Source organism: Phacochoerus africanus, chromosome 11 (genome assembly GCF_016906955.1).
Source record: "Phacochoerus africanus isolate WHEZ1 chromosome 11, ROS_Pafr_v1, whole genome shotgun sequence".
Taxonomy (NCBI): domain Eukaryota; kingdom Metazoa; phylum Chordata; class Mammalia; order Artiodactyla; family Suidae; genus Phacochoerus; species Phacochoerus africanus.
Window position 1 is genome coordinate 111,420,923 of NC_062554.1, and position 27,921 is coordinate 111,448,843.

The window sequence follows — 27,921 nt, forward strand, 5'->3', positions numbered from 1 at the left end:
TAGGGTTTTTAGCACAGATCTTAACTACTTTACCGATGAGCACCCTGTGGGGGAGAAAATAAGAATTTTTTTCTTGTCTTTTTGTCTTTTAGGGCCGCATCCATGGCATATGGAAGTTCCCAGGCTAGGGGTCGAATTGGAACTGTAGCCGCTGGCCTACACCACAGCCACAGCAATGCCAGATCTGAGACGTGTCTGCAATCTTCATCACAGCTCACACCAACACCAGGTCTTTAACTCACTGAGAAAGGTCAGGGATCAAACCCGTAACCTCATGTTTCCTAGTCGGATTCATTTCCACTACGCCATGACAGAAACTCCCCTGAAATATTTAACTTTGAATTTTTTTACTTAGGATAACTTGAAAAATTTCGTGGTCCAAGTAGTAAAGTACTGGACCACCAGAACTTTATTAAGGGTGAGTATAGACAATTGTGTGCATTTAATTATGTTTTAGAAAGTCTTTTTACTTTTCAATATTTCTTTCCAAAGCTTTCTTTGTCTTCCTGCAATAAAACCCACCTCAATAATAATATTTTGTTGACAATATGGGAGTTATTACAGATTGAAGGTCTTAAACCAAACTTTCCATTACTCTCACAGGCCACAGTCTACATTTATAATTCACATTATTCAAATAAAGACCAATATAACTCACATCCAATGCCATATTTCATCCTTTGTGAATCATCAAGGAAAGAAGGAAGCCCTACAATTAATCTGTGGTACATTAACTAATCATTAGAGGAGGGATTCCCCAAAATACATTTTAAACCATATTTATTTAGCATCATGGGGGTATGTTTACTTGCCAGAAATATGAAAAAATCATAAAAGATAAGATGTGTGTGTGGAGGCATGTGAGTGTGATATAATGATAAGGGAGTTGTAGTTAAAGGAACATGGGAATAGAAATTCCATGTAGTGCTAAAAAAATAATGTCTTGGAAAATTCAGGATCGTGAGCTTTATGTAACTTGAACAGTATCTGGTACCTGTACTTTAATGTCACCCCAATAGTGTGTGTCCTTTTGGATGACCATAATTTAGGCAGGTTATAGTTTTTCACTAGTAGAAATAAAGTTGCAGTAGGCACCTTCTACATTCTCTATGTGAGCATACGTGAGAGTTTCTCTTGTAAGCAAGCTAGAAATAAGATTGTTAACTAATGGGAAACATCTTCAACATTGTTATATATTCTCAAATTAGATTCCAAAATAATTATAGCAATTTAGTTTCTAAAATATGGTATCAAAATTTCCTTGTTTGATATCCAGGCCATTGTACATCAAGAGCCCTCAGTTTTTGTCAATATAACAGGATGAAATAGTATATTACTTAAAAGTTGCATTTCTTTATTATGGGATTGAGCATTTTTTCATATATGTATAAGTCATTGCAGTTTCCTATGTAATTACTCTTTTTACTTGATTTTCTTATTTTTCTGTTGGGTTGATTTTTTTTCTTAATGATTTTTAGTTCTTTATGTTTGTTATATAGTAATTACTGAATAATCCTTTTAATTAATGTATATTAAAATTATCTTTTTGAGTGTGTGATTTGTCTTTCCATGCTGAATATGAAAGTTTTTTTGTGAGATTTTTAATGCATACAAATTTATTAATGTTTTTTCTTATTTTTGTGTTTTTTAATATTTTTCTTTAAAACATCCTTTTAAATCATTTTATTCAAGTATAGTTAATTTACAATGTTGTATTAAAATCTACTCTGATTCAGTTATACGTATATAGTTCATTCTTTCTCATATTCTTTTCCATTATAGTTTATCATAGGATATTGAATATATTTCCTTGTGCTATACAGTAGGACATTGTTGTTTGTGAATCCTATGTATAGCAGTTTGTACCTCTTAATCTCAAACTCCGTTTCCAACCCACTCCATTTACTTTCCCCCTTAGCAACCATACATCTGTTCTCTATGTCTGTGAGTCTGTTTCATATTTTAGATTTCATGTGTAAATGATATCTTATGGCATTTCTCTTTCTGATTTTATTACTATGATAATATCTGGGTCCATCCATGTTGCTGCAAATTATTTCATTCTTTTTATGGCTGAGTAGTATTCTCTTGTATATATTTCCAACATCTTCTTTATCCATTCATCTGTTGATAGACATTTATTTGTTTCCATGTCTTGTCTATTGTGAATAGTGCTGCCATGAACATAAGGGTGCATGCATCTTTTTGAATTATCTGTAAAATACCCTGTTTTGATCTGAGATCATAAGACATTTTCCTATAGTGCTTTCAGAAAATCTGGAGCTTTGTTTTCCACCTTAGATTTTTAATCAGTTTAGAATTTATTTTCATATATGTTATGAACCTGAGGCCTTAGAAGAAGTGGTATTAATTTTCTAGTTTTGCATGAAAAGTTACCACAAATTTAGCAGCTTAAAGTATAACCCATTTGTTATTTCACTGTTCTATAGGTCAGAAATCTGAGTGGGCATCAGTGGGTTATCTTATGTCTCATATGGTTGAGATTAAGTGTTTCTAGATTAAGTTCTTATTTGGAAGTGCTGGGGAAGAATCTACTTTCAAACTCCTTTGGGTTATTGGCAGAATGCAGTCCTACTCTGTTGTAGGGCTAGGTCCTCATTTTCTTGTTGGATGTCAACTGGGATCATCCTCAGCTTCTATAAGCTACTCATATCCTTTCCATATAATCTGCTCTATCTTCAAACTATCAATGGAACTTCTCTTTCTCTCTCTCTCATAATATCCTTCTTATACTCTCTGGCTTACTCCTTTGCTATCAACCAGATAAAATACTACTTTTTTAAAGGACTCATCTGATTAGGCTTTGTCTACCTGCATAACCTGTTGATTGTATGGTCAATTGATTCACTTTAATTGCATCTGTAAAATATCTTTTATCGTATAATGTAACCTAACCATTGATGCAGAACAGACAGGGGAGGTCTTGGTGGTTATCTCAGAATTCGGTTTGACATAGAAATATTCAGGATGGGTTTGCTACTCAGTTAGTGGAAATTTCCTCTATGCCTTCTGTTTGAGTTTTCTTCTTAGAGAAGAGAGAAGGAGATAGCCTTAAGCCATATGCTCCCCAAAATCATTTAAAATATTAATGTAATCTTTATAAAATTCTTGTTTTAATTTTTAATATAGTCAGAATATAATGCAATATTTCTGTACTTTTAATACTAATTAAAAACTCTCACATTTACATGTCAATTTTTAATATACTTAATTAACAAAGAAGTAGAAGATGTATACTATATCTTAACTTTTATTGAAGAAATATTAGATCTCTTTTAATGAATATACACGCCTTACTGAATTTAAGGTAGTAACTCAATTATGACCACATGTATAGGACAGGAAAAAGATAGGACAGATGTATACTTGTATTTAACATTCTCAGCAACTAAGCTTCTGCAAAAAGCATTAGCTTTTTCTCATTTTTAATTCTAATAAATGCAACCAAGTGAATTTTTTAATGCACTTACATAACTTCTGGAACTCTTAAAATTATTGTTTAGATTTTACATAAAGTGACCATTGCGAGCAAGAATGACCTTGGAAGAATTGCCATGATCATGTACCATATGGCCATAGATCCTTGATGCAATAGAAATAATTGAAGTAAGTGAGCTGTGTTTTCATTTCCAATTGAATTATGTGCCTTTTCAATTGATATATGTCATATTCATTTTATTCTACTTTCTTCTTTGTTCTCAAGGCCTCTCTTTCTATAGACTGGGACTGTAGAGGTGAACAACGTAACAATCATTCCAATGTTAAATCAGTGAAACTTAGGAAGTTAAAATGACTTATTTGCTGAAAATTGTATTGAGCTTAGTGTCATATTCAGGCCATGTGGCTCAGTCTTGTCTTTTGTTACATTATGTTAGCTCACCAAGTCATTTAGTTATAGTGTACAAGGCTACATATCAAGTATTAAATTCTAGAAAACTGAGTTAATATTGGAGGCAAAAAAAAAGTCATGTTAAGAAAAGCCATCCCCTTGTTTTAACTTTATTTCTCTTTTATATGAATAGAAAATAAATGTTTATGTCTCAGTGGTATTCATTAATTTTTACTTTTTCTTTAGACATTTAATACAAGTTCATTTAAGTATAAATGGAATATGGTGATGAGACAGCCGTACTTTTTCCATCTTTGACTTTCCTTTTCATAGAATTGATATTTTTATCTCTGACATTTCAAGCAACAGGTTGTTTTACATATTTTATTCATAATTCCATTGCAAATAAATGTGATCCAGCCTTTGTTGGAAGATATTGTCTGTTACCCTGAAGCACCTGAGCAACTTCCTTTTCTTTAGTTTCCCTGGAAGGTGATCTCATCACTTTTGGGTTATCCTATCAACCTTCACTCCCTAACTCCATCCATCCTGTATACTTCCTCCCCTGATAGTATTTTCATCTTTACAATATCATCTCATAAATAGGGTTATAAATCAGGTTCCTCACTGCCTTTGCTGAAGCTTCAGTAAGCACTAAAATTGAGCATTTTGGCTTAGTGAAATTGAGATAAAATACCAGTTGTATGCTAACATACAAATTAGCCTCACATGGATCAGGACAAAATTACTACCTTATTAATATGGGAAATACAAGGAGGGGCTTATGGATAAGTGATCAAGAACAGCTCTGACCCCATCCACTAGTAACTGATTTATCCTCCTGGAACAGTTTAGTATAGGAATTTATACTCACCACAATTAATTTGAAAGTGGTTAAAACATACATTAGGTGCTAGAAGCTGGGAGGCTATATGAAGGCTGTTGCAATAAAGCTATATATGATAAGAACTTGAGCCAAAGAATTAGAAATAAGAATTTAAAGACTGCTTTTAGAGAAAAAATGAGTAGGACTTCATAGTTAAATAGATAAGAGGAACCAGTGAGATAGAAGATCAAAAGAAACTATGCTATTCTTTCCTTAGTGAGCAGGGAGAAATAGAAAACCATCTCAAAATAGCAAACTCAAAATTATACTTGGTTTGGGAAAGAAGAATGTAAGATATATTCATTAAGAAACATGGTGGTATGAAAGAAAATCATAGCAAACCCTAATCACTTAGGGAAAAAATAAGAAATATGTTCTTTTAAAAGAATGGTAGGAATGTAAGCTGGTATAGCCACTATGGAAAACAGTATGGAGTTACCTTAGAAATCTATACATAGAACTTCCATATGACCCCGCAATCCTACTCTTGGGCACATATCCAGACAAAACTTTCCTTAAAAAAGACACATGCACTCTCATGTTCATTGCAGCACTGTTCACAATAGCCAAGACATGGAAACAACCCCAATGGTCATCAACAGATGATTGGATTCGGAAGAGGTGGTATATATACACAATGGAATACTACTCAGCCATAAAAAATGACATAATGCCATTTGCAGCAACATGGATGGAACTGGAGACTCTCATACTGAGTGAAATAAGTCATAAAGAGAAAGGCAAATACCATATGATATCGCTTATAACTGGAATCTAATATACAAGCACAAATAAACATTTCCACAGAAAAGAAAATCATGGACTTGGAGAATAGATGTGTGGCTGCCCAGGGGAGAGGGAGGGAGTGGGAGGGATTGGGAACTTGGGGTTAATGGATGCAAACTATTGCTCTTGGAATGGATTTACAATGAGATCCTGCTGTGTAGCATTGAGAACTATATCTAGATACTTACATCACAACAGAACAATGGGAGGAAAAAAAAATGTATACATCTATGTGTAACTTGGTCCCCATGCTGTACAGCAGAAAGAAAAAAAAAGAATGGTAGTTGTTTAGGCAAAATGGGAACACAAAATTGAACACCAAAGAATTTAAAAGAAAATATATGACTTTGATTTATTTATACTAATATACAATTTTCTCAATGTCCTGTCACTTAGACAAATGATAACAAACCATTAAAAAAATCAGAAAAGGCCCCAAATGATCCTTCCTCATTTACCCTACTTTAGTCATTGGGCCTCCTGGATATTCCCTGATTATAAAATCCTTTCTCTTACCATGAGGCCTTTACACTGGCTTTCCCCTGTCCTTGGCATGTTGTCCTAGATACCCACATGGGTAATACCCTCATCACCTACAAGTCTTTGCTCAAATGAACCTTCTGGAGATGTCTATACTGAATATCTTTTTTAAAATTGCAGCCCACCTTCTTCCCCAGTACTAAAACCTGATACCCTATTCTATTTTTTAAAATATATCTTAACACCTTTTGACTTTTGACATACAACTTAGCTCTCTTATTAACTGTGCTTACTGGCCATTGTCTACCTGCTAGAATTCAAACTTCATTTTGTGAGGATCCTTGAGTTTTGGTCACTGAATATTCAGCTGCTCTAAGCATATAGCTGGCAAAATGTATACACATTGAATAGTGATTGAAGGAATTACTCAGCTTTTGATTAGCTTGACTTTTCTTGTCCTTTTTTTCTTAAATCAAATTTTGACTTTTGAAATACTGTTAATGTCTAATAATAAAGGTATGTAACAAAACTTTGAATTGTCATTAAAATGATAAAGCTAACATGTATTGAGTATTTTGATCTGTGCCAGGCATTCATTTAAAGGGTTAATAAGCAATAATTATTCCTAAAAACAAATATGTTAGGTATATCAGATACTTATTTTGCAGCTGAAGAGAGAGCTTCAACTTCTTCCCTGGGGACATTGTCAGGAAAGAATTTAAACCCTGCTCGTAACACCTATTCAATATTAGGGTAATGCCAAGGTCAGTAGTGAGTGTACTGAGTTGCTTAAAGGAGAATGATGCCCAGTACTTATAAAAACAAAAGTTGGTTTGGTAGCAATATTTTGTTTTATACTGTTTAAGCAGAAAGGTAAATTTTCCTTTTTCTTAAGTCATAAATACAATCCAAAGGCTTTATTTGCTTCCTTGATTTTGAATTGTGAGATATTCCAAAAGAAATATCTTTTGAACATCCAGAATTTTAACCCAAAGCTGACCTTACAATAAGTAAAATTTCTTGTATTTCTATCATTCAAGATAGAAATATCTTGTTTATTTATTTAAACATTCATATGTATTCAGCAGATGTCTAGTAAGAGTCTGTCATCTAGGAACTGGGCAACACACTGAGCTTAAAATTACTGACAAAAATGCGTAGGGTCTATATCATCAATAATTTTATCGATAAAGTTATTAGACAAATAATCACAAAAAAACTAATTTAAAATTATAGATGTGAAAAGTGCTATGGAGAGGCACATGTTACTATGAGAAAAATATGAAATATAGCTAATATTTGATTTATAACTTTAAAATATATCTTTTACAGATATTATGCTAAGGTAAACTTAAAAATGCAATTAGCAGATTAGCTTAATCCCTAAATCCTAAAATAATATTTTGCATGTGGGTCTCTGTATCTCAGTGTATATTTATGTGTGTAAAATCTTTCAGTGCTTGATTCTTGGGCTTAGTAAATTTGCTTTCTCCTTTTAAACCACTCTCTTGCTGTGAAACATAGAAGTAGTACAAAATCATCTCCTTACTTATTGACAGCAGAGTAACAAAATTGGATATATCATTTGGCTTTATTTTATATAATTCTAAATTTCCTTTTGTGTAATACCAAAAGTTATTTTTTCATATAAATTGTCTTGCTGAATAAGTAGTTTGTAAGAGCTTGAATTCAATTGCAGAAAATCCTTTTCAGAATGTAACACAGAGATATTTTCTGAGGTTAAGGTAAATTCTCTTTGACTCATTTTTTTTTAAGGGCCATAGACATGGCATATTGGAGTTCGCAGGCTAGGGGTTGTTGTTTTTGGTTTTGCTTTTTAGGGCTGCACCCATGGCATATGGAGGTTCCCAGTCTAGGGGTCAAATCAGAGTCAACTGCTGGCCTACACCACGCCACAGCAACACAGGATCTGAGCCGCATCTGTGACCTACACCACAGCTCACAGCAATGCCAGATTCTTTACCCACTGAGCGAGGCCTGGAATCAAACCTGCAACCTCATGGTTCCTGGTCAGATTTGTTTCCACCGTACCATGACAGGAACTCCTCATTTGTTTTTTTGATGCATGTACATAAGCAACATGATTTTCAAATAAACATTTAAATTTTTTCTGTACGTATTTTCCTCTATTTCTGTATGTAATATCACCATTATTAATTCTCTTTTTTTCTATGCAAAACTCATTATTAAAATAGTTAAAATAGAATAATTTTGCATGGATAATGAATACAAAATTAAATCCCCATTATTTTAAGATTATAAATTTTATATTCATAATATTAAATGCATTTGTATTCCACTTTTATGAGACAATAAATCATATTATGAAATCTGTTTTCATATGAAGAATAACTCTACATAGAGGGTGATAAACATCCTAAATTATTTTTGGATTTGTTTTTGTCCTTATATTGTAATATTAACTTCCTTTTATTAGCATAATCCTCAGCGTCAATTTAGATTTCATCATTAGCTTCATGAAAAAAATTAACATATGGTTGAATCACATTTTTAAATTACCTGAAACTGAATAAAAAGAAGGAAAAATAATCATATTTTTAAAAATATAAAATATATTCATTATCCTCTAGTTCCTTGAAAAGACACATTTAAGATCTAGCTTTTTTAAAGCCTTCTTTTTGTGACCTTTTTTCCTAAAACTCTAACATACACCTTATTCACATTACAGAGAAACACTCATATTCTAAAAAGCTGATGTAAATAGTCAGTATACATGGTACAAAAGAAGTTATTTTTGAAAAGTAAGAAATTTATATATATTTTTTAAATTACAAGGAGTTGAATTGAGACTCCCCTCTACCCCCCAAAAATTATTAACCAATTCCTCCTATGACTTTAACTATATTTGATAATGTTACGGAAATATTTGATTATATGAGCAACAAAATATTCTTCTACTTAAAAGTTGTTGGATTTGCTCTAAAACAAAACAAGCAAAAATAAAATCAGTGTCCTTAATCCTCTTATAAATAAATAGATTAAAATCATATCATAGTTTTAAGCAGGATCCAGACAAAAGATGCATCTATAATTTGGTCAGCTTTTTATCAAATTGTTATAATGGTACCTATTATAAATTAAAAATTACCTGTGAAGCCATCTGCTCCTGGGCTTTTGGTTTTGAGGTTTTAAAATCACAGTTTCAATTTCAGTACTTGTGATTTGTCTATTCATATTTTCTAATTTTTCTTGGTTCATTTTTGGAAGATCATACCTTTGTAAGAATTTGTCCATTTTTTCTAGGTTGTCCATTTTATTGGTATATAGTTGCTTTTATTAGTTTCTTTTGATTCTTAGTATTTCTTTGGTGTCAGTTGTAACTTCTCCTTTTTCATTTCTAATTTATTCAACTTCAGCCCTCACCCCTTTTTTTCTTGATGAGGATGGCTAAATTTTTATCATTTTTGTTGATCTTCTCAAAGAACTAGCTTTTAGTTTCATTTTGATCTTCTCTAATGTTTTATTCATCTCTATTTCATTTATTTCTGCTCTGATCTTTATGATTTCTTTCCTTCTACTAATGTTGGGTTTTGTCCATTCTTTCTCTAGTTGCTTTAGGTATAAGGTTAGGTTGTTTATTTGAGAGTTTTCTTGTTTCTTGTTTCTTGAGGTAGGCTTGTATTTCTACAAACTTCCCTCTTAGAACTGCTTTTTCTGTGTCCCACAGGTTTAGGATCATCGTGTTTTCACTGACATCTGTTTCAAGGTATTTTTTTAAAAATTTCCTCTTCAATTTCTTCAGTGATCCATTGGTTGTTTAGTAACATTGTTTATCCTCCAGGTGTTTTTGTTTTTTGTAGTTTTTTTTTTCCCTGTAGTTGATTTCTAGTCATAGCGTTGTGGTTAGAAAAAGTGTTTGATATGATTTCAGTTTTCTTAAATTTACCAAGCTTAATTTTGGGCTCAAAATGTGATCTCTCCTGGAGAATGTTCCATGTGCACTTGAGAAAAATGTATATTCTGCTGTTTTGGATGGAATGTTCTGTAAATATTAAGTATATATTGTCTAATGTGTCATGTAAGGCCTGTGTTTCCTTATTGATTTTCTGTCTGGATGACTATCCATTGGTGTAAGTGGGGTGTTGGTACTGTATCTTACTTTTAGCAGGTGCTCAGTTAAAAATGTAGCACCTATGATTGAATATTGATGGCAATATTAATTTCATCAAGGAAATAATAGCTTGACATATAACTATAACGATGTCATAGAAAAGCCTTGTAAAACAACAGGTCTAATCCAGCCTATCCTCCCACCTAAAGGAGGAGTAAAGGTAAACGGAAAAATACTAACCATAAATTACTGACGTTTTCTTGTAAGATTTAGTAATTATTTCCTAGATATCAGTAATTTAAGTTACACTTCTGTTTAATAACCTATAAGATATTTACTCTTCCATGCTAGAAATACCTAGAAAGTATAATCCCTTTTTAATAGTTAAGAATCTAGAATTCCTAGGACACAGCAAAAAATAGAATCACCTATTTCTCCCCTCTTTCTTGGATTTCCACCTGAAAAGTTAGGTAGCAAGCACCACAAAACTTTTTGGGATTAAAACAGCAATTTATTGATGCTTAGGGGTCAGTGAGGCAACTGGGCAAGTCTTCTGATCTGAAGTTAGGTGGGCACAGCTGATGTTGGCTTCACTCCCACGGCTGGAGATTGGCTTGTCTCTGTTCCACGTGATCTCTCACCCTCCAGGATATAGTCCAGGCTTGTTAAATGGCAGCTGGATACATTTCCAAGAGAAGGAAAAGAGGGGAGTAAGGCCTTCTGAAGTCTAAGTGTTAACTTATAAACTGTTCTTTTTTGCAACCATCCTCTTGGTAAAGGAAGTCACAAGGTCAACCAGATTCAAGGGGTGGAGAAACACCCCTCCATTTCATTATGGAAAGAAATGTAAAAATAATAATGTAAGGAATCTAATCTGGTGTTGTGGTGGACAATTATGGTCTTTGTTGCAATCTGCTGCACTATAAATTGCAACGTAATTTATTCTAACACAAAGTTCTCATTATGAAGAGAGTTCTGTTCCTGAAACAGAAGAATCTTTCAGTAAGACCCAGGCTTGCTTCAGAATTCTTTTTTTTTTTTTTACAATGGTGAGAATTTACTTAACCTTTTAAAATTAAATTATTGAATGACAATATAAACCTTCTTGGTTGCACTATTCTATCTAATAATAATATCAGAATTTTTATTGCTAAGATAAATTCTTAAAAATGACTCAAATAAGTCATAAAGGAGAATGAATGATATTATTAACTGAATTTTACCAAATTGTTCTGGAATGTGAAAAAGGCAATTTTTTTCCCTCCAAAGATGGCAGGAATAAAATTATTATCAATATTGAGAGAACAATGTGAAACTTTTGTTTAACAGGTTGCTTAAATTAAAATACACCAAGAAGGCAAGAACTGTTCAACTTTAGGGTATTAAATGCATGAGGCACAGATGTACTGAGTAAATGAGGGAATTCTATAATTATTATATGATTAGTCAACTGGGGGAGATAGCAATGAAGACATCTTCCATTTTATAATGTCCTATTAACATAAAGAAAAGATAAAACACTTTATGTAGTAAATTTGAATCCTGTTTATATCTACTACAGTGCTGATTCTCATTTTGATGATAGTGGTGGGGACTAAAGTGAGTTGATTTTTTTTAAATTCTAAAACGTTCTTATATATAATCTTTATTCTGTTTGTAATAATGTGCAATGTAATTTTTAATATAAAAATTTTCTGCAAAATCATAAAAATCTTCAACAAGAAATATTAATACATTCTTACAGAAGACACTTGGTTGAATGTGCCAATCAAGAGGCCTTTAGGAAAGAATTCTAACCAAGACCTAAGTATTTCTGGAGGTTATTCACTTACCTCATCACTCTGCCAACATTTCTGAAAGTCAGCCTATCTCTTGTGTCTTTCTGTTCTGAGATGAGGCATACATTTTAATTTATTGGTCAATGGGAATTAATTTTTTCATCTCAGTTTCTAACTCTTGATTTTCAGGATAAGTAGGTTATAAGAACATTGCACCTATGTATCAGAATCTATCTGTAAATTTCTCTTCCTTTTGTTATAAAACACAACTTTAAGTAGATTTTCATGAAAAAATGTCACAGATCATCAAGAAAACAGGTATCTTAAACCTATGGCTGTGGCAATATCAATGATAAAACTCACAAGACACAAGATCCAATCCAACTAATCTTCCTAGGTAGGAAAAACAATGAAGTGAATTGATACTCATTTAAAAAAATAGAAAATTTATCTACATTACTCCATTTTAACTCACTTTAGAATAATGAAAATTATTTTTACCCTGATTTAGTAGTTTCCAGTTTTAGAATATGGCAGACATAATTTAGTTTAAACCCATTTTATCCCATTGAAAATAATGTGTCTTACACATTATAGTAGCATATAAACATGATATAAATATGATTACCTTGAGTTTACATAGCTATTTGCATGGTCAACTCTTGGTACTGTATCTTACTTTTAGCAGGTACTCAGTTAAAAATGTGGCACCTTTAATCAAATTTTTTTTTGTCTTTTTCTAGGGCAGTACCCATGGCATAAGGAAGTTCCCAGGCTAGGGGTCTAATTGGAGCTGTAGCTGCCAACCTACACCAGAGCCACAGCAACACAGGATCCGAGTTGCATCTGCAACCTACACCACAGTTCACATCAGATCCTTAACCCACTGAGTGAGGCCAGGGATCGAACGCAAAACCTTGTGGTTCCTAGTCGGATTCATTAACCACTGAGCCACAGTGGGAACTCCTTTAATTGAATATTGATGACAATATTAATTTCATCAAGGAAATAATAGCTTGGACATATAACTATATCGATGTTATAGAAAAGCCTTGTAAGACAATGGGTCTAATCCAGCCTATCCTCCCACCTAAGGGAGGAGTAAAGATAAATGGAAAAACACTAATCATAAATTACTGAAGTTTTCTTGTAAGATTTAGCAATTATTTCATAGATATCAGTAATTTAAATTATACTTCTGTTTAATAATCTATAAGATATTTAATCTTGAAATACATTTATTCTTGATGCATAGTTCTTACGATGAATTTATCTAAAATTTTATGGGGTTTTTTGGTAGGGGAGTGCATATTATCTGCTAGATGATCTAGCACCTATAATTTCAAAGAGTTAAAAATAACTCTAGGAAAAAAAAAAGTTTTGTTTTTCATTGAAAGTGGAACAGAGGCTGATTAACAGAACAGCTTAGTCTACTGAAATAAAAAGAAAATAAGACATAAAATTTTCCCCTAGCAAGTGCATTTTTAAATGTTCCAACAAAAAATCTTACTTTAAAATCTAAGCACAAGATATACAGTCTTTTTATAAATATTGATTAATAATATCTGATGACATCAGGATTGACAACCCTTGAAGTAACTGAAAAAGAAAGAATGGGAATGAATGGTCTATGGTCACTAACTATGCTTCAACATTAAAAAAAAAAAAGATCAGAGATGAAAAAGTCTGATATCCATCTCTTACTCTGAAGCTGATTAAAAACATTCTCAGTTCATTGTAAAAATGGAGAAAACAAAATAAGCTGGTCACATTTCCTACCCCTAAATCTATAATCCTACATACACTTAGACTATATAATCTGCCTTTTTAGCAATGGGTGAATTTACTGGACTAAGAAAAACAGGCATTTAGTCTGTGGGCTGTATTTCATTTCTCTATACTAGCCAAATAGTGGTCTTGGATTTCTCTCTTCTCTCTTCACTAGCATAATTTAATTGTGATTTACTTGATTTAAAAAATGATCATGTTTATTGTACACAATTGGATGAGTTTGGCCAGTCTGCCTATGCCCATGGGACCATCACCACAATAAAAAATTAGACATATTCATCACCTCCAAAGGATTCCTTATGTACCTTTGCTTGTATTTGCTTGTTTTTTTTTTGGTAAGAACACTTAAATGTGATCAACTTACTTCTTTGCATTTTTAAGTGCAAATGTAGTATTGTTAATGACACAACATTTTGTACAGTAGATCTGTTTGTTTAGAATATATATCCCAATGAATTTAAATAAAAATTGTGAAGAGATAGAATAGTGGTTGCCAGGGCTGGCTGAAGTGGGAAATGGGGAGTTGGTGAAAATTTTCTATTCTATAGGATATATGAGATCTAATATTCTCCTGAATTCACTCTACTCCAATTTTGATCTCACTTACTAAACTGATATTATTTCTGTCAGTTGCTAAATCCAATCAATTCTCAGCCTTCATCTTAGTATGTCTGTCAGTGCCATGTAATATAGTTGATTACTCTTGCCTTGAAACTCTTGCTAATGTTAATTCTAGATGAATACATATTGTTGCCATTCTACAAATTTCACTGACACATCTCAATTTCTTCTTGGCAAACTCTGTGTGGTTGCATTCTATTCAACCTAAAATAACTCAAAGGAATGTATCAAGATTCAGGGCTTTAATATCATATGTTTGCAGAAAACTCCCAATTTTTATCACCAGATTTTACACTAGACTTCAGTTCTGTATAACCCTCCACCTACATGATACATCTGCAAGAATGTCCTCTCAAACTTAACATAGGTAAAATTAAATCTTTGGCTTTTTATTTTTTCTTTATGTGAGTCTAGGCAAGAGAAAATGGCTCCTGGATTAAATCACTAAAAATGAAGTGGGAGTCTAGTCATACTCTGGATATATTTTTGGAAACAAAGTGAACAGAAATTGCTGAAGGTTAAGTTTGTAAAGATTGAGAATAAAACAAGTATAAACATTCTTTAAATATTTCTTGCCTGAACAGTGAATGGGGGTGTGTGTCTCATTTATGTAATATACTAAGGAAGGTTGATGTCAGTTCTGAACTCATCAGGCAATGTGAATCAAAGCTTTTAAGTAAGAATGCCTATATTGCACTTAAAAATAATCTATGCATTAAATCATATAACAAATATTTGCTGAGGGCCTACCTGTAGATAGAACAATGAACAAAAACACATACTATTTGCTGTCATGCTACTTTGATTTTAGTGGAGAGTGGGGGAGAAGGTGATAAATAAAAAGAAACAAGGAAATAAGATAACTTTATGTTCCATGAATATTTAAGATCCATGAATATTATTCAATGATGAAGCAACTTGTTGGAGTGAGAAAGGGGTTATTTTAGATAAAGTGATCCGCCTTTCTCCAGAGAGGACAGGACAAATGTCTGAGGACAGAATGTTCCATGTAGGTTCTGAAATCAGCTACCTCGTCAGGTGCCAGCTGTGATGAACCCTGGAGAAAAAGTGCATAGAACTTTGTTCTCAGTAAAGTGAGAAGCCGCTAGGAGTTTTATGCGGGAGAGTTATGATTCTATTTTGATTTTACCAATAATGATGTCACATCTATACGGATTTAAGAGGGTCAAGAATGGCAGTAAGGGGAAAACTTGGGGACAGTGTGGCAATTGTAGACATAGTGGTTTGGCTTAGTGTGCCCTGAACAAATATCTATGTTACAATGTCAGTACCTAGTATTATAAGAGTTATGAATACGTATTTCTGGAGCTTTAAAAATTTTTGAGAAAGATTTTTTGAAGTTATAATTCATGTCTTACAAAAATACTTGCTGAGCAACTATTTTTTTTTAGCAGCACCAAAGTCTTTTTTATTTACTTTAAAAAGATTTAGTAACACTACAACTGGCAAGTTTGTGGCCATATAAAACTTTTTTTTTAAATTGGTCATAAGCTTATTAGAAACAGGCATTACCTAAGCAATCCTTTCCTCAGATAACTGCTAAGAGGCAGTAATCAGTTCATTGTTCACTTCTTTCCTTACCATGAACTATGCCATTCTATCTCACTATTTTAAATATATATATAATTGTACCTTCTTGTATCAGTGGCAAATATTTCATTTCCATAACCGCTTTATATGTAACTTGTGCTATTGTGTTGAAGATGCAAAACACATAGGCTATTATGCCAATTCTAAGCACCCATTAATGTCATTATGAATTCTTTATCTACTCCTCCATCGATGGACGTTTAAGTTGTTTCCATGTCTTGGCTATTGCAAATACTGCAGCAATGAACATTGAGTACATGTGTCTTCTCAAAAATGGGCTTTAAAAGTACAAATTTATAAAGAAATAAACAATATTTGTTTCTCCAATCACTTGTTACTTGTTTCAAAGCTATTAGCACATGTTATAAAATAAAAGAGAGAACAGCAACTTGAAAAATCAAGGTAACTGCTTTTTACTTGGTAAAATTTGATAAATTATATAATTTATCTATTACACTGCAGTTTTGATTTCCATCTACTACAAAAGAGGCATTTTTGCTGAAATACAAACTCCATTTGCTATCTCCTACATTTACTCTTAATGGAAATGAAAATAATATCATTCATTTTTTTTTATATTACTCAATGAATTTACTACATTTATAGTTGTATAATGATCATCACAACCCGATTTTATAGCATTTACGTATCATACCCCCAGCATATCCCCCCACCCTCCAACCTGTATCATTTGGAAACCATAAGTTTTTCAAAGTCTGTGAGTCAGTATCTGCTCTGCAAAGAAGCTCATTGTGTCCTTTTTTCAAATTCCACATGTCAGTGATAGCAATTGATGTTGGTGTCTCATTGTATGGCTGACTTCAATTAGCATGATCATTTCTAGGTCCATCCATGTTGCTTAAAATGCTGGTATTTCGTTTATTGTAATGGCTGAGTAATATTCCATTGTGTATATGTACCACTTCTTCTTGATCTACTCCTCTGTCAATGGACATTTAGGTTGTTTTCATGTCTTGGCTATTGCAAATAGTGCTGCAATGAACATTATAGTACATGTGTCTTTTCAAATCATGGTTTTCTCTGTATAGATGCCCAGGAGTGGGATTGCTGGATCAAATGGTAATTCTATGTTTAGTTTTCTGAGGAATCTCCATACTGCTTTCCACAGTGGTTGCACCAATTTACATTCCCACCAGCAGTGTACTAGGGTTCCTTTTCCTCCACACCCTCTCCAGCACTTATTGTTTGTAGACTTTTTGATGATGGCCATTCTGGCTGGTGTAAGGTGGTACCTCATAGTGGTTTTGATTTGCATTTCTCGAATAATGAGTGATGTTGAACATCTTTTCATGTGTTTTTTGGCCATCTGTATATCTTCTTTGGAGAACTGTCTGTTTAGATCTTCTGCCCATTTTTTGATGGGGTTGTTTGTTTTTTTGGTATTGAGCAGTAGGAGGTGTTTATAAATTTTGGAGATGAATCCCTTGTCAGTGGATTCATTTCTAAAGATTTTCTCCCATTCTGTGGGTTGTCTTTTCATTTTATTTAAAATTTCCTTTGCTGTGGAGAAACTTTTAAGTTTAACTAAGTCCCATTTGTTTATTTTTGTTTTTACTGTCATTACTCTAGGAGGTGGATCTGAGAAGATGTTGCTGTCATTTATGTCAGAGAGTGTGTGGCCTATGTTTTCCTCTAAGAGTTTTATAGTGTCTGGTCTTATATCTAGGTCTTTAATCCATTTGGATTTTATTTTTGTGTATGGTGTGAGGGAGTGTTCTAATTTCATTCTTTTCCATGTGGCTGTCCAGTTTTCCCAGAACCACTTATTGAACAAGGCTGTCTTTTCTCCATTGTGTATTCTTGCCTCCTTTGTCATAGATTAGTTCGCTGTAGATGTGTGGGTTTAATTCTGGGTTTTCAGGGTGTGACACTGAGTTTCCTATTGTGGTTGGAGCAAAAAACCACAAACTTGGTTCCACTGATCTATATGTCTGTCTTTCTGCCAGTACCATATAGTTTTGACGACTGTTGCTTTGTAGTATATTCTGAAGTCAGGAAGCCTGATTCCTCCAGCTCCATTTTTATTTTTCAGGATATCTTTGGCTATTCTGGGTCTTCTGTGCTTCTAATCAAATTTTAAAATATTTTGTTTGAGTTCTGTTGATATAGATTTGTATTACAGTAAAGCTTTGGTCTCCTTTATTTTCCATTGAAATTTCATTATCTGCTACATTAGGTAGAATGGTTACTCAGAGAAGTACACATCCTAAGCCCCAGAACCTATAAAGCATTATGTTTTATGGCAAGTGGGAACTAAGGTTGTAGGTGGAATTTATTTGCTAATCAGCTGACCTTAAGTTAGGGAGGTTAGCCTGGATTATCTAGGCAGACCCAATGAAATCGCAAGGGTCCTTATAAGTAGAACTGGAGTCAGGAATGGGTGTCAGAGTGATGTGATGGCAGAAATACCCTTTTAATTCTTGCTGATTTTAAATAAGAAAGGGAACATGAGGTAAGACATATTGTCAGCTAGAAAAGGCAAGGAAACAAGTTCTTACCTAAAGCTTCCAGAATAAAAGCCCCACAGATAAGACCTTATTTGGGCCAATTGAAGCCTATCTTGGACTTCTGACTTCCAGAACTGTTTAAAGCCACCAAGTTTGTGGTCATTTGCTCCAACCACAATAGGAAACTCAATGTCACACCCTGATTTAAAATCTTTTAATGATTCCTCATTCTCATTACATATAAGACTAATGCAGTAATATGCCCATAGATGTTTAACAACTAGATCTGTGGGATCAAAAGCCCTAGTTGGTAGAGTTTCCATGGTATAATTACTAAAATTATGATCTATTTCAAGCTACCAACTGGGCCAAGTAAAGGCTGAGTTGTAAGGATATACACAAAGTCTTATAAGCTGGTGCAAGCAGGTCACTGGGTAAATTCCATCCCTAATGATAGAGGTTAGATTTACCTAATATTACCTCTAAGTCTCCAGTTGCATATCATACATCTTTCCCTGGTCTCCTTCATCTTCTTTGCATATACTGACATTTTCCCTGGAAGACTTCCCTTTTACCTCTCTATTGGAGTTCCACTAATTATTTACAAATCCACGAAGGAACTGCCTCCACTGTGAAACCTTCGTTTCCTGTTTTACCTCCAACCCCATTAAATTTCCACACAGCGGAGAGACAATGGAAGCTTCTTTTTTTTTTTTCTCTCATACCAAATGTACCTTGGAGCTTCTTTTATTGTAGAATTAATCTCAAATTGTTGTGATTTATTTTTCATTTTAGTTTTCTTCCCCTGGGCTGTGACTTTAAGAAGTACAGACATTTATGTATTTTTTAATTCAACATGTGGAAATACCTAGCATAGTCATAGGCTTATAATAAATATGTGAAAATGTTTGTTGGACAAAAAAAGAAATGAATGCATGTTAAGCTCACACTGTCAATAAATAAGAGAGATACAAAAAAAGATTAGTTCTGTTTGAGAGAGGTCCATTTACTACACAGAAGCTATATTTTAGTTTTGTAAAGAAGATGAGAGGATTAAGACTGACTCAGTATAAATGGAATAATTTTGGTAAATGAGCAAATGTTAAGCTCACAATTGCTTGATATTCTGTTCTTGCCATGCAAATACAGTAGCACCTACCCCATTCAGTCTGGGATATGAAATATAAATCAGGTCAGTGAAAATGAGAAATTCTTAGATTAGATTTTTAAAGAAAGAAAGTAGTTATGGTCTTTGCAAGGGCCAAATTAAGAAAATAAAAGGATAAAATGTTGAAATTTTCATGTTAGCAAACTAAAGTGACATTGGTATAATATGAAATCTAAGTTGAAGAGATATAATAAAGTAAAAGAGTCACAACAGAAAACATTCACACAATTGACCAAAAAATGACAAATCAGTCATGAACTTATAAGCATTTCAGCTAACCAAATAGAATCAACCTATACAAAACAAAAATGCTGATTTTATTAGAATATATTACTAGGACCACAGCTAATTTGGAAAAGCTCATTGAATCTCTTTGACAATATTTTGGATCAAAAAGAAAAAGAAGGAAAGCAGAAAGAAAAAAAATTCCATTTCCAATTAGTATTTGAGATAGGTTAGGTGGGTGGATCTTCCACTGAAAACAACCAAAAAATTCTAAATAAGACAGTCAAAAGTATAATTTAAAAACTTTGTTAACTAGGAAAATGTAAGGTCTTATTCTTAATCATATCACCTATTGAACATGCACATGGGTATTGTATCAAGTACATAATAATAAGTACATAAATTGTTCATAATTTTATCATATCTTGTACATTACTCATTATTAGTCAATACACAGCAAATATAATACTCAATGGAGAAAAGCTGAAAGCCTTCCTGCTAAAATCTGGAACAAGGATGTCCAATCTCTCCACTTTATTCAACATAATATTGGAAATCCTAGCCACAGTAATCAGACAAACAAAGGAAATAAAAAGTATCCCAAGTGGAAGAGAAGAGGTAAAATTGTCACTATACTATGTAATGACATGGTACTACATATAGAAAACCCAAAGGACTCCACACAAAAACTACTATAACTGATCAATAAATTCAGAAAAGTAGCAGGATATAAGATTAACATTTAGAAATTGGTTGTATATATGTATACAAAAATGAAATATTAGAAGAGGAATATAAAAATACAATACCTTTTAAAATCCCCTCCCCCCAAAATTAAATACCTGAGAATAAATCTGACCAAGGAGGTGAGAGATTTATATGCTGAGAACTGTAAAACATTAATCAAGGAAATTAAAGAGGCTTCATATCTTACATTTTAATAAGTGGATAAACTGGTTGCTCTAATGCAAGTAGTTTAACTTCTCTATGCCTTAGTTTCCTCATAGTTAAAATGGAACTATTAATGGCATTCATAGGGTTTTTATTAAGATTAAATTGTGAAAACTATATAAAGTACTTGGAAAAGTGCCCAATCCTGGTTTGTGTTATTATTATTATGTCATTTTTGAAATAAAAACCTTTTCATAAGAAATTTATATAATGGGAGGCATTCTACTATTAATTGTTTTAAATAATTTCTAAATAAAAAGAGTTGTTACTGTAATTTTGAAATTACAACTAACTCTGGAAATGAGTTTTAAAATAATGAAAGATAATTAACTAAATACAACAAAAAAATTATATTTTGTATGATTTTATCCAAAAAATTTAAATTAGACATTGGGCAGTTTAACTTGAAGAAAGGCTAGAAAATACAAAGAAACAGTGCAGAATGTTACAGTACTGGACCCATTGTCATATTTTTCAAAGGGTCATCATGTCTCTGAAAGTGCTTCTAAAATACTGTGTTAATATTTAGGTGTGAAAAAAGTCAAAAGAGAGAGAGTAAGAAAGAGAGAGAGAAAGAGTGGAAGAAAACAAAAACACAAATTTTTGCTTTTTGTTACTTCACAGAAAAGTTTCTGTTGATTTAAGTCACTGGATATTCACAATTTACCAGGTTAGTACATGGCAACTGGATAAGAGTATACCTTAATTTATAACATTAGTCTTAATCTCCAGCACTCACTCAAACACTCATTGAAGTATAAAAAAATTGTCTCTGAACAGTTTCTATTTCTCTATGAACATGAATGTGGTGATGAATGCATAATATCATTTGATGCTTAGGTAAGATATATGACAATGGTAGTTAAAAATATTATGTTAGGTAAACTTTATAATGGAAAACTGAGATAAGGGAAAGGAAGCCTGCTATTTTAAGAAATCTCATGGATTTTAAATGTTATATAATAGTAGTTGATAGTCACATCTTGGTAATTCCTATAATGTGATATGTAACCCTCTCTAATATGATATAAAATGATACCATTAATTTTAAACATTTGTTTTACTCTATCTATGGAAATAAAATTATTTAAAATATCACTATGATTTTTTTACTCATAAAACTAGACATCTTCACAGATGTAGGTAAAAGTAACAAGTTATTTTATAGCCTCCACTTTCTTCTGGATAAAAGAGAAGACTATTGAATGGGATAAAATTCAATATAATTTTAACATAAAACAGAATTTGTTATAAATGAGCCAAGTATTTTCATTACATATATTTTGATTTTGTGTATTTATATTGTAATTTAGAAAATTACTCCTTTTTTAAAAAATGTGACTTAAAATTACCAGGTGCATATCTAAATATGTGTATAGAGGAAAAACATATACGTATAAAACTTGAGTACTTTAAAGATCATAAATGACAACTATTTCATTCTGCAATGAAATTGGGGCCTTTGGTATTTGTGTCTTACTTACTCCAAGATCCTGTATTTTCTGATTCAGAGTGCCTGTTTCTAAACAGTAGTCCGCTTTATTCATTTGACTCTATGCATATGCATTCAACAGATATTAAATGTTTACTACATGCCTGATGTTGTTCCAGAAACAGGAAATACACAAATAAAAGAATCCTAGACTCTATACAGCTTACATCTGAAAAGGGACAGATTTTTGATACCTCTAAAAACAAGTGTGACAAATTGTCTTAAGTGCTGAAATAGTAGCATAGAGCCATGGAGTAGGGAATTTTTAAATATCTGAATGAAGATAGGGTCAGGGAAGGAGTGCGAGACTTAACTGTTGAAAAGTGAATAGGTATTTGCTAAGCAATGTATAAAGACACTGTGAATATCAGAATGTTTGGAGCACTGGCTTTGTGTAGACAAGGAGAAGATAACTGGAGAATGAAGTAAGGCTTATGAAGAGAGAGGCAGAGCTGGGACAAGGAGAAGATAACTGGAGAATGAAGTAAGGCTTATGAAGAGAGAGGCAGAGCTGGGATCACAGATGGCTAATTTTTTTAAAGCAATGATGGTTAAATGCTGATTTAACTTTATTATCTTACAAACTCATAATACCATTCCTCCACTTCCAGCTGCAGCCAACTCAGAAGGGTATGTGATAGGGAAGACCATTCTGCATTATGCCCACAGAAAAGCTCAGTATTTATGCAGTAATTTCCATCCCTTTGTCTAGTCATACCATTGCAGCCATGCTCATCTCTCAAGTTCTTAGTGACTTTCATAGAAGATTTGGAGAATCACAATTGTTAGTCATCTTCCAAACTTTCATTGCCTTAATTTACTTGCCTGTATGTTTCCTTCACTCGTGAAACCTGCAGGCACCTCTAGGTCAGTCAGACTATGATAATATATATCCCATTGTCAACCTCCTATCCAGGTTATTTGGGTTTTATTTTTATTTTTTATTGTTTACTTTTATTTTTATTTTTGTTATAGCTGATTTACAATAGTCTGTCAATTTCTGCTGTACAGCAAAGTGCCCAGTTATACATATATACATTCTTTTTCTCACATTATCCTCCATCAAGTTCCATCACAAGTGATTGGAGACATTTCCCTGTGCTATACAGAAGGATCTCATAGTTTATCCACTCTAAATGCAATAATTTGCATTTGCTAACCCCTTATGAACTCTCTTCTTTAACCACTCTACTACTGCTTTCAGAAGTAAACTATTCTGCTTACCTATGAAAGAGATCTCTGAAGTATTGTCAGTCCTTCCCTTTCCTTCCCTTCTCTTCTCCCTCTTTTGTTTTTAAATTGCCTTACACATGACCTACAGAAGTTCCTGGGCTATGGATTGAATCTAGTTGTGGCTGTGACCTACGTCCCAGGTGCAGCAAAGCTGGATCCTTTAACTCACTGCGCTAGGCCCAGGGTCAACCCCATGCCCCTGCAGCAACCCCAGCCACAGCAGTCAGATTTTTAACCCACTGTGTCACAGCAGGAACTCAATAATTTTCTTTTCTTTAAATTCGATTAAGATTGTCTTTAAATATTTTTTTTGGTTACAGATTAGCTCAGAGATCTATTACCTATATCCATCACTTTGTTTCAAAACAGAAAAAACTTACCGTCATAGTAAAAATATTGTTTGTAGTTTTTTTTTTCCAAAAGGCAAAAACAACAGAAACCAAACAACAAACCATCAATGAAGTGTTTAAATAAAAAGAGCTTAATCAAATATTTTGCTTCTTCTCTTCATGGTGTGTAAAGTTAAGAAAACTAAAGTGACTACTTGTTTCTTGCAGGACTTGCTATTACAGAAAGTTGAGGAAGATTTTTGTATCATATGCAAATACATTTATAATGTCAACAGAGAAGTTTAAAGTGACTTGGAATATAAGCCACTCCTTCAATTTTACTGATGGTGTAGTTTCTGTGAAGATTTCTTCAGATACCATCAGTTGTTACATGAGGAAGAGTTAGTCATATTTTTCACAGGCATTAGTCTTTTCATGATGATTTGGTGAAATAGACAAAGAAACATGGGCTTTTTATTTTCAAATCAAAGCATTGTTTACTAATGATTGCTCATTAATGTATCAGTCATTTACCCAGAACAGATATGAGTGATCTTGTCACCCCCAGATACACAGATGTGATTTTTCAACTGTATATGATACTTAGGGATTATACCTATTCCTCCAATAAGTAAGTAGAGGCTCAGGTAATATATAAATGTTGCATAGAGATGAGATATTGGGAAGGTAGAAATTAAAAATGAGATTTTATTTCAGTAAATGAGAGAAAACATGAGATTTTTATGTATGAGTAAATGAGAATAGGAAATCTTCATTGGCAGAGAGATTTTTCACATATTCTATCCTTACAGAGAGATGTTGATTCTTCCACTATATCAGAATTATTTCTCCTTTCCCTTCTACCAAATTTTGTTACATATATTTTGAAGCTTTGAGACTAGTCCATACATATTTAGAATTTCTGTTTCTTGGAGAGCTGACTCCGTTATCATATAATATTCCTTTCTAGTTCTAGTCAATTCCTTGTTGTAAAGTCTACTTTACCCAGAATTAATAGAGCAATTTTAATTCTTTTTTCAAAATCAGTGTTTGCATGTTAGATCTTTTCTATCACTATTCTTTTGGCCAATTTATACCTCAATATTTAAAGTGAGTTTCTTATAGACACTCAGAATTGAGTTGTGCTTTTTCATCCCGTTTGACAATCTCTATTTTAATTGATACTAATGGATTTATTATGTTTAATATTATGTGTGACAAGGTTGGATTAAAATAACATCTTGATAGTGATTTCCTATTTTTTTATTCTTTGTTTTTTTCTTTTTCCGTCATTTCTGGTTAATAAGGTTTTTAAATTGATTTTTTTCTATACTGTTGCCTATTATGTAGCTTGGAAATATTTTAAATATCATTCTAGGGCTAATAATGTCCATCTTGAAATAATCAGAATCTGTCTTCAAATAACGTTATGCCACTTCATATGAAGAGTTAAGGACCTCATAATAGTATATTCCCAATGCTTATTCCTATTCCTTATACTTTTTTTGTCATTAATTTTATTTTTACTTGTACTATAAACACATAGTACACTGCAAGTCTAACTTTAAGCATTTTCTTTTAATAAAAATTAACATTACAGTAACACATTTTTATTTATTCAGTTTCCATGTTTTTGTGTAGATCCTTTTTTCTGTTAAGTATCATGATGCATCTGTATAAAGATCTTCCTTAACATTTCTTTCAGTGCAAATTTACTGGCAGTTATCTCAGTTTTGGGGGAGTTCCTATTGTTCCTATTGTGCCTCATTGGTACTGAACCTGAGGATGCAGGTTTGATCGCTAGCCTCACTCAGTGGGTTAAGAATCCGGCATTGCCATCAGCTGTAGTGTAGGTTGCAGATTTAGCTTGGATCTGGATTTGCTTTGTCTGTGGCATAGGCTGGCAGCTACAGCTCTGATTAGACTCCTAGCTTGGGAAATTCCAAATGCTGCAGGTGCAGCCCTTAAAAAAAAATTCAGTTGTTGACTATCCAAAAGGGTCTTTACATCTACTTCAATTTGAAATGATATTTCGCTGAGTTGCAAATAAATAATCTGGTACTGGTGTGAGAAAAAGCATAAGATTAAATGTCAGTTTTCTGCTATGTCACAAAAATTCTATTTAACAAACAATAATCATGTCATTTTGTATATCACTAATCCAAGGACTAGTAAATATTATCTTAGCAAATTAAAATAGTTGAGTTAACGAGAATTAGGAACCTACTTTCAATGACTTGAACATAGATGTAAGCCTATAGAAATGTGAAAACACATCCCTTATGTTAAAAAATCTTGGAGCAAAGGGAGCAGTGAAGGGTAGGAGAAATGTTGGACAAGAATTCATTCTCATCTTGGGAGACTGCTGTGGTATCCTAGCCTGCTGATTTCACAGTGTTTTATTGAGCTATACAATTAAACTCTTTGGCAGAGAGAGAACTCTGCCCAAACAGCCAAGATGGGAACCCAGTAGTGATTAAGCCATGATCCCAAAGGTGCCAATAGTCACTGCCAAGCACAATGCTTAGAAAATTAAATGCTTGCCTTGATTTTAAGAGTGGAAAATTATAAGAGACAGTGAGTTGGTGCCGCTATTTATTATTCTACTAATTCATCTAAAAATAAGCATTTTTTTGAGACATAGGTGTTGATTTATTACTTTCCATATGTGTGTTTAAGGAACATTGGAATAAGGTCCATTACCCTCTCTTAAATGAATCCAGCCAATTCAGGGGACAGATGGGAAAAAATACTAAAGAAAAAATAATACTAAACCCATAGGTACCTATTTATCAAGTTCAAATACAAAGAAATAACTTTCCATTCCTCCATGTATAACACAAATTAGATCATGTTTTATGTTATTCTGTGCTTTTAGCCGATTTCCTATATTCGTGATCATTTACTCATGAGTAATAAGCTCTAACAAGATTTTTAAAAGTTAGATAATTGGTATTTTGCTGAGGAAAGGACAGTAGCTTACAATAATAGATATAATGCAACTAAATAGATGCGTTTAAAAGAGAAAAGAAAACAAGGGCAGGGCTGCATGTATGTGTGTATAAGGGTGTATGGATATGGGGGTGTGAATTTTGGAGGATTTTTAAAGAAAACTAAAAGGTATAATTCCAATGATCTCTCAGTAGTCCTAAAGTCTCTTAGAATACATATTTAAGTACTGTCAAATTCTACCTGAGTCATATTTCTTCATGTAATCATGTTGCTACAGTCATCTTTTCTCCCGAGGTTCTTATTTTCTTGTTTTGCTTTCCTGGTGATTGACAGTCTTTGCCGAGTCTCCTCTTTTGCCTCCTACCTTGTGTTCATCTCCCTTCCTTTGGCTCCTGCTGTCCTACTGACTAGAAAATAGCCCTCTGGGTGGCTGAATCCTCCTGCTTAGCTCAGAGAAATACAAACAAAGCCAGATGTTTTTACTGTGAACTTTCCATTTAGACACAGTTTGTCAGTTTTTGTGAAAGCACTTTCTGTCAAGTTTGTCCTATGAGTTCATAGGAAAAATAGGAGAAAACAAAGTATTTAAAAATGCAAAACACACATTTGAATCACTGAAGCCAGAATCAAAGAGATGAAATAAAATGACAATACTAATGAGGCAACTACAATAATAATGTAATCGATTTGCTTCTCCAGTTAATACCTTAGGAAACTGCAGCTTAGAACAGTTAACTGCACTTGTTTATACATTTATAAAAAAGCAGAACCACTCTTTGTTCCCATTAATAACATCAATCTTACGTCCTTTGATCTACAAAACAGTCTTTGTCAATGCTGCAGTACGGGACTTTTTTTTCTAGATCCTGAAGTTCTGGCATATCATGACCATCCTGGGAACAGGTATTTGGGGAAGGAACTTTATGTGAAAAATCATAAACATATCTTAGTATATGTCATATATATCACCAGTTTAAATATTTCAGAAAATAGTTTCAAAATATTTTCCAAAAATATGTTATAATTTATTAATATTTTATAATGGAAATATAAGTTGCAGTGCATTTTGTCCATAGTTAGTCTCCCCCATAAAACATACCAATGATTTCTAAGGAAAAAAAAATCACATAATTATTTCCACAGGTGCTTAAAAAATTTGAAAAAAAAAATCAGTATTCTCAATTAAAAAAAATTAGTCAAATAGACA